This window comes from Ursus maritimus, unplaced genomic scaffold, assembly GCF_017311325.1.
Source record: "Ursus maritimus isolate PB19 unplaced genomic scaffold, ASM1731132v1 scaffold_24, whole genome shotgun sequence".
NCBI classification, from domain to species: Eukaryota; Metazoa; Chordata; class Mammalia; order Carnivora; family Ursidae; genus Ursus; species Ursus maritimus.
The window spans coordinates 27,235,438-27,244,399 of NW_024424897.1; the positions used below are offsets into that span (position 1 = coordinate 27,235,438).

Genomic DNA, 8,962 nt, shown 5'->3' on the forward strand with positions numbered 1-8,962 from the left:
CATGTTATTCAGTTAAATATTTATATTGTTTCTATGAATTAGCTACATGTTTTTCAAATTTTACTATCTGGGAACTTGAGACAGAATAGCCAGTATGTTTTCCAATATCAGGTCCTGTTTTTTTCCCCCGTCTTGTTCTGTTTTCAACCACCTTTACATATTTCAGGTTTTTCTTCCAACAGTATCCTAGTTCTGTAACTGATGTCTGGATTAGTCAACAATTGCCACTGTAATGCTGCCTAACAAAAATAGCACAAAACAGGACCAGTGTCCTAGAAAAAGCATTGTTTTGTTTTTGTTTTCTTACTCGTGCAGCTGCAGCTCGGCAGTGCTTTATTTGAAATGGTTGGATTGCCTGTTTGGCTCCAAGCCTAGGACAGGTTCATGTGGCTTCATGTGTCTCTCATTCTTCTGGGACTCTGGGTCACTTAGGACATGTTCTTCTGTGATCACAGCAGAAATGAAAGAGGAGCAAGCACAAAACCACTCATTGTAAGGCTTGGATCCAGGCTGGCCCCTGTCACTTCCACTCACAGCCTATTCATCAGGCATTGATGAAGAGGGATGCATTCTCTGCCTCTAGTAGGAGGAGCGGCAGTGTTAAATCGCAAAGAGCAGGGATGCAGGGAATGGTAAAGAGTCACAATCAATGATCAATAATCCCCTTCAGTTAGTAAGTGGCATATCTAATAGTTGAAACTGAAATCTCTCTTAACGTGGAATTGTCTTTTGTGAAATCTTTCATTGAGAAGTTAGGACTAATTTTGAAAGGCTGAGGAAAATGACCAAGAATCCTCCTGGGCTCTTTTCCACTCCTTTTATCTGCTAAAGTTAGGATTAATAATTTTATTAGTTTTAATTAGTTATAGGATCTCCAAAATTTGAATGTTTACCAGTTGGTAATTCATAGGATTACTTATCTATACAAGGTCAGATGTATACATGAAACAAGCATACATGCATACTCCAAACTACTTTGAAGGTTATAGTAATGGTAGGCTATTTCTCCTTCTCTCCCCCCCCCCCTCGGTTTCTCTCTCTCAGCTCTTTTCAAATGATTGCATGAGGGAATTACACTAGTCCAAGTCAAAAGCAGACCCCAAATGGTTACATTATACCAGCCATGAGGTTTTTAAACTTGTGACAGGGGCAGAAGAGAAATTCTACTCATTGCAAGGAAATCCTCACTTAAGCTTCAGTGAGCCAAAAGGACTTGAAACCCATGAGCCTTCAGCTGGCCCTCATCCTTAGCCAGTCTGGTCTCTACGAGGAACTGGCATATGTTCTTGCACTGGTCACCCTATAGCTGAATTACTTCTCCATATTCTGGATGTTCAATTACAGTACCATTGCAGGCAAATTTGTTAAATGCCTTCACTAGTTTCCATTTGTCGTGATCATCAAGGATCCCTTGGACAGTAGTCAGGGTCTTCCTGCCATTTCTCTGTTGAATTCTTATATGGATATAATCCTCAGTGCCAGCAGGAAGCAGATCATCACCCTTACTTAAATCAGCAAAGGGGTCAAAAGAGTGGAGGTTCTGGATATCGGACATATGGACAGAGGGTAGGATTTCTTTTCCTCCATGGAAAAGAGGCAAGGTGGCTGCAGGAGAAGGCAGGGGGGCAGGGGAAGGGGTGTGGGGGGGGTGGAGCCGGAGCCTCAGGAAGGGAGGGACCTCAAGGGGGAAGACCTTTGAGTCCTCCATGGTTACGGTTGCACAGTGACTGGGACCTCTCCTTCTGTTTTAAACTTTATACCCACTAATACTATAAGCTCTACTTACATTTTGGAAATCAGGTTTGCATTTTTCAGTGCATCGATGAAGGTAATTCTAATTTGCTTTCCACAGTGTGTCAATGGAGATATAGCTCTTCTTCGTTTTTGTATATATCCAAATGTATTTGTTAATGTGATTGAATTTTTTTTTTTTTTTTGTAGGAGAAAAGCAAACAGGCTAGCTCTAAATGAGTGGTCAAAATTTTTGATTTTTTTAAAAAGGAAAATTATGAAAAAGGGTGTCATACATTGTGTGTGTGTGTGTGTGTACACACACACATATATAAAGAGAGAGAGGGAAGGAGGCAGACCACACTCTCCTTTTTCAGGTTAGGGTGGGATATGAATTTGGGAAACATGGCACCTTAAGACCTGAATTTATTGTTTCCATTTAACCAAGAAATAGTTCTTTGGTAAGTTGCTTTACCCCTGATTTTGCATGTGTGTCATTCTTAAAATTTGGGAGTATAGGAGCAGAAGAAACGAAAATTTCTAATATATTTAGTTCCTCAAAAAAAAAAAAAATATCAGCACGAATGGAAAAGGCCTAGGAATTCTTCTCAGTTTCTCTTAAAGCTAGGATATATTAACTATATTGAACCAACGAAGGGCTACTCCGTAATATGAAATTCATTTTCCATAGTGATTCTATCTCTTCAAATATAGCTTGTTATGTGTTTAAGTGTTGGATTAAAAGCCACACCTATCTGAAGCTCTGTAGGTTTTCAAATCAGTAACAGAGGGGAGCAAGAATGGTGTTTTTAGATTCCACAAAAGAATCAATCATTTCGTTAATAAATGTCAAAGTCTCTCATCGTTAATTCCTGTAAGGGAAGACACATTTGAGGCTTGAGTTTACTAGATAATCTGATAGAATGTGTTTTTATGTGTGGCTGACTCGTTTAGTCCTTATTAGAAACTCACAACTTTATTCTAAAGGATCAGTTATAAAGAAGCTACTTTAACAGAGAAAAGGCACGGTTGACCCATAAATGACTTGGACAAAACTTTCATATTGGCATTGTTCCTTCTTTCGGGTTGTTTTGTTTTGTTTTTTTTTAAGATGGAGAAACGGGGGCTCCTGGGTGGCTCAGTTGGTTAAGCATCTGCCTTCAGCTCAGGCCATAATCCCAGGGCCTGGGATGGAGCCCCTCATTGGGCTCCCTGCTCAGTGGGAAGCCTGCTTCTTCTTCTCCCCCTGCCTGCTGCTCCAGCTGCTTGTGCTCTCTCTCTGTCAAATAAACAAATAAAACCTTTTTTAAAAAGATGGAAATATAGATGCATCATTTCTAATTTGAGGTTAGGGGCACCCACATTGGCTCCTGCTTGATCCCTAGACTGGATTATTCTCTGACCTCGTAAAATAGTGTGTCTGATAGTCCTACAGTAATAGAGCTGGGAACACCATGTGTAAAAATTAAATTGAAGGGTGGTTGAGACAGCTCTCATTTCCATTTTGCAGATGCTTCCATGAAAAGGAAAAGAAATTCAGAGGGCATACACTGTAGCATTGCAAGACATCTGACAAAAGAGTGCTTGACTTTATACTCTAAGACATGAACCTCTTCAACCACTCATACCATGAAACAGCCACTGCATAACCATGGTCACACTAATAACGAAACTGCCGAGTATTTTTAGACTTTTTTATTATGGAAAATTTAAAACATATGTGAAAGTGCAGGGACTAGTACACTGAACCCCATGTACCCATCACTCATGGTCAATCTTGTTTCATGTTCACTGCCATCTACCTCTGACACAGGAGATTTTAAGAAAATCCCAGATAATCATATCACTTCATCCATAAATATGTCTGTAGGCATTTCTCAAAGTTAAAGGCTCCTGTTAACATAATATTTATTGTGATTAACATAATTACAGTAATTACTTAATGTCATAAAATATCCAGCCAGCATTCACATTTCCCAAATTATAATCCACATGCAGGCATGTGCACATACATGCTTATGCATGGAGGAAAGCCATCCCTACCCCACCTGCCCCCACTCTTGTTTGAAACATGATTCAAAAAGGCTCCTTAATTGTTATTTTGTTGAGATGTCTCCTGAGTATCTTTTAATTTACAATTTCTTCCTCCATGTTTGTTCTTTTGTTTGCAATTAATTTGTTGACAAAATTCAGTTTGTCCTATAGTTCCCCACAATATGGATGGTGCTGATTGCATCCCTGTGATATCTACTCATGTTTTTGTTTGTTCCCAACATTTCCTGTAAATTGATAGTTAGATATTAAGTTTGATCAGATTTTTGTTTTGTTTTATAAGAACACTTCTTTCACGTCTGGCCCTCGGTGAGCTGCCACTGGTGATCGTTGCCTGGCTCTAGGTTTTCATGAGGGACTGGAAAATGGTGCTTATCCATTACAATCATGCCTTCCTCATCTGTTAGGTGAAATAGTTCTGTAAGAACAGTCCTGCCTGTTCAGTGGTTTGGACAACTAAGTTATATTTTGTATAGGAAATCAAGGTAAATGTTTAATTCTTTAATTTACTAGTTTTTAAAATAAGTTGCTTTCCTTGTTCTACCAATAACATCATCATCATCATCATCATCATCATCATCATCATCAACAACAACAACATCTCAAGGATTTAAACACAGTTTAAATCCACCAATTATTATTGATCTCAGTGCCAAATGTCTCAACTTAGACCAGTGGGAGCTTCTAGTTAACTCTGAATCCTTTTAACCCCACCAAAACAGTATTAGGAATGTTCCCTGCTTGTCATCTATATGACAGGATGTCCCACGTGCATCTTCTACATTTCCTGCTTTAGACGTCATGTTACATGTCTACAAGGTGCCTTGGTTCCTCTTAGTGGTAGATGATAGTTGGAGACAAAATCTGGGTTCGTGGTTGTTTATTGCCACTGCGTCAATCATCGTTTTGAAGACTTTTCAGGGACAGAGCGGGGATATATGTATTTTTATTTCAGGAGATGCTTTATGAATTTATATTGATGTACTTCAAATTCTGGGTTTCAGAATTGTCACTTGATCTCTTCTGTCTTCCCTCAGTTGTTCCTTTTCTCCATGTTGAAAGTGAGTTCTTTAAGGTGCCAAAAGAAACAACCATTTCCATTATCCCATTTTTGTTACAGAAAAATATTAACACCACCAACAGCAATATGACTGACAAGTTTTAATGTTTTTCACACTTGTTTTTGTCCTTAGGACATGCACCGCTCAGGATATACCTCATTAGGAATATATAGTCAATTTAGTGTTTCACAGCCACACTCAGAGATACCTCATTCCATCTTTCCAGCTGCATTTTTCTCATAGCTACATTGCATGGGTATTTCATCCTTTATTCAGTGGGCCCCCTTTTGGTGGGCAATTGGGCTGCTTTCAGTATTTTGTTACTACAATTACTGGTTCAGTAAATAGCCTTTCCTTAATTTTGCTCATATAATTTTTGTATATATTACCAGTTCCCCTCCATAAGAGTAGTAACATTTTGCATTCCCACTAGCAATATCTGAGAGTTTTTTCCTTATAGCTTTGCCAACAGAGTCAATTGTCAAGCTTTTGATTTTTTGCCAATTTGATAAGTGAGAAATGCTAACTCAGTGAGGTATTAATTTGCATCTGTCTTACTATAAGTGAGGTTTAGCATCCTTAATATGTTTAAATTCCTTTTGCATTTTTTTCTGTGAAGGTCATTTCATATTTCTAGCACATTTCCTCTAAGTTAGCTGATATTTTTCCTCTCTATTTTTAAAAGCCTTTAAAACATTATAAATATTAACTTTATTTATAATTTAAACTACAAATATTTTCTGAAGATTGTCATTTTATTTACTTTGCCTCTGATGTTTCTGCCATGCAATTTATTATTTACTTTTATACAATTAAATGTCAATAGCTGTTTTCTTTTGGCTTCTCAGTTTTGAGTCATAGTTAGGAAAGTTTTATCACTCCATGGTTATAGAGAAATTCGTCCATGTATGAGACTGGATTTTATGAATAACTGACCACTTATTTTACATCCATAAACTTTAATGGGAAGAGCGTAATGAGAATATTACATCTAGATCTCATTCCTGGCTATTCCACCAACTAGTTCTGTGAATATGAATGTACAACTAAAAGGAATGGAGACTTCAATAGCTTGTTCAAAATTGGGCTAACTATTAATTACCACCAGGGATTATTATCAGGATTAATTGAGGATATAAGATTCCACACATGACTTCCTTATCATAGCAGGTTCTTCAAATTATCTGTTGATTCTGAATTTCTTTTATATATGAATTTATGATATAAGATAAATTATTTGCGCTTGGCTTTTCCAAAGGTAAAATCATTTTTTTTTTTTGGCTCAAAATCTATCACCTTAATAATCATGGCTTATTCATGTATATCAATTAAATTTCCATTTTTTAGTTCCTCAGTAACAAAGAAGATTATCATTTTTGGAAGAAATGAATGAGTTTCAAGTAAAGATTAAGGCAGTCATTTTGTTTCAGTATCTCAGAACCATGCTCACATTCTCAAATTTATTTTACAATGTTCTTTACAACTTGGCAATGCTCTTTAGTGCCTAACTCCCCATCAGTTTCTTCCCATGTGCCTTATGTACCAGGCATTCAGGACTCCTTGATATTCTTGGAAATCTTTCGCATCTTTAGACATTCATTTACTCCAAACCTTTCTTGAGCGCTCTTATGTACCAGGAACTCTTCTAAATCCTGGAGTTCACCACTGCTGCCATCATACTTGACTGTTGATGCTCCTTTGTTGAAATGTGCAACGTTCTCCCTTCCTTGTAGAACACTACTCAGTAATTATAGACAGATCTGGCTGTTATCTCTATTCAATCTACAGTGTCAACAGTGTTTGATTGAATAAAGCCCTTTTTTAACATCAGCAATTTTTTATACTAACTTTTTATTCAAGTATAATGTAGTGCAGAAAAGTACATAAATCAAAAATTGAGCCAAATGAACATTCATGGAGTTAAGAAATCTGTGTAACCAACCCAAGATCAAGTCATAAGCCATTACTAACACCTGAGAATCTCCCTTCATGCTCATTCCAGGTGAACACACCTTAAAGGTAGCCACTAACTTGAGTTAAGACACCATAGATTGTTTTTGGCCCCCCTTTTCTGAAATTTATATGAATGGATCTTATAACATGTGCTCTTTTGTTCCTGGATTATTTTCCAGGAACATACGATGGATTAATATTTGCTTCTAGTTTTTGACTCATAGATGTTGCTGTATGAACGTTCTTGTACATTCCTTTTGTTGAATATATGAATGCACTTTTGTTGATTAGATATTATATATCAAATAGTGGAACCAATGAGTTATCATGTGTGTTTGTGTGTACGTATTCATTTTTAGAGGATAATACCAAACAGTTTTCTTGAGTAGTTATACAAATTTATAATCTGTATACAACAACAGTGTTGTAGTTGTAGCCATATTTCTAGTTATTTCACATCCTTGTCAGCACTTTTTTTTTTTTCATTTCATTTCATCTCATCTCATCTCATCTCATCTCATCTCATCTCATCTCATTTCTTTGTTTCTTTCTTTTTTAAGTTTTTACTGGCCAGGTATGTCATTTTGGTTTGAACCCCCTTTTTTTGTTTTAAAGATTTATTTATTTATTAGAGAGAGACAGCCAGTGAGAGAGGGAACACAAGCAGGGGGAGTGGGAGAGGAAGAAGCAGGCTCATAGCGGAGGAGCCTGATGTGGGGCTCGATCCCATAACGCTGGGATCACGCCCTGAGCCAAAGGCAGACGCTTAACCGCTGTGCCACCCAGGCGCCCCTGAACCCCTTTCTTATATGTTTATGGCCATATTGGGCATTTGGCTTTATGAATGAATTCTACCAAACGTTCAAAGAATAATACTGATTCTTCTTGTGGCACCTGGGTGGCTCAGTTGGTTGAGTGTCCGACTCTTGGTTTCCGCTCAGGTTATGATGTCAGGGTTGTAAGATCAAGCCCCATGTTGGGCTCCACACTTAATGCAGAGTCTGCTTGAGATTCCTTCCTCGTCTGCTCCTCCTCCTCTTCTCTCTCTCTCTTTCTCGATCAAATAAATAAATAAAATCTTTAAAAAAGAATAGCATTATAAGAATACTGATTCTTCATCAACTCTTCCCAAAAATAGAAGAAAAGAGAACATTTCCAAACTCATTTTATGGGGCCAGCATCCATCTAACACCAAGAACAGACAAAGATACTACAAGAAAGAAAATTGTAGGCCAAATCCTTGATAAGTATGCATGCAAAACTCCTCAATAAAATACTAACAAACTAAATTCAACAATTCATTAAAAGGATCATGCCTCATGACCAAGTGAAATTTATCCCTGTGACACAAGGATAGTTCAACATCTGAGAAGCAGTCAACATGACGCACCACATTAACAAACTGAAACAAACAAACAAGAAACCTACATGATTATCTCAAGAGACACAGAAAGGGCATTTGATGATGTTGCACATCCATTCATGGCTACAGCTCTCAACAAAATAGGTAAAGAAGGAACTTACCTCAACATGATAAAGGCCGTATGAAAAGCTCACTGCTAGTATTATGATCAGTGGGGAAAGATTGAGAACTTAATTTGTAAGATTATAGAAGGGAAGGATGCCCATTCTTACCACTTCTCTTCAACATAGTACTGGAAGTCCTAGGCAGAGGAATTAATCAAGAAAAAGAAAAAGCGCCCAAATAGAAGTAAAACTGTCTCTGTGTATAGATGCCATGATCGTACATGTAGAAAACCCTAAAGATTCCCAACAGAAAAGCTATTAGAATTATTAAACAAATACAGTAAAGTTGCAAGATCCAAATCAACATAAAAAAATCAGTTGCATTTCTACATACAAATAATGGTTTATCCAAAAAGGAAGTTAATAAAACAAGCCCATTCACAATAGCAACAAAAATAAAACATTGAAGAATAAACTTACCCAAAGAGATGAAAGGCTTTACACTGAAAATTATAAAATATTAATAGAGGAAATTAAAGAAGGCTCAGATAAATGGAAAGACATCCCATATTCGTGGACTGGAAGAACTATTATCGTTAAAATGCCATACTACTTAATGCAGCTTGCCTTTTACTTTCCTAATTGTGTCAGTCTTTTCCATTTAAATATTCTATCTATATTTTCATCTCGAAACTACA

General features: G+C 37.1%; 1 pseudogene; it reads right to left on the minus strand.

The window, feature by feature from the left end:
• Positions 1-1,140: 1,140 nt before the first annotated feature.
• On the minus strand, positions 1,141-1,555 carry LOC103660215 (annotated as a pseudogene).
• Between the last annotated feature and the right edge of the window lie 7,407 nt (positions 1,556-8,962).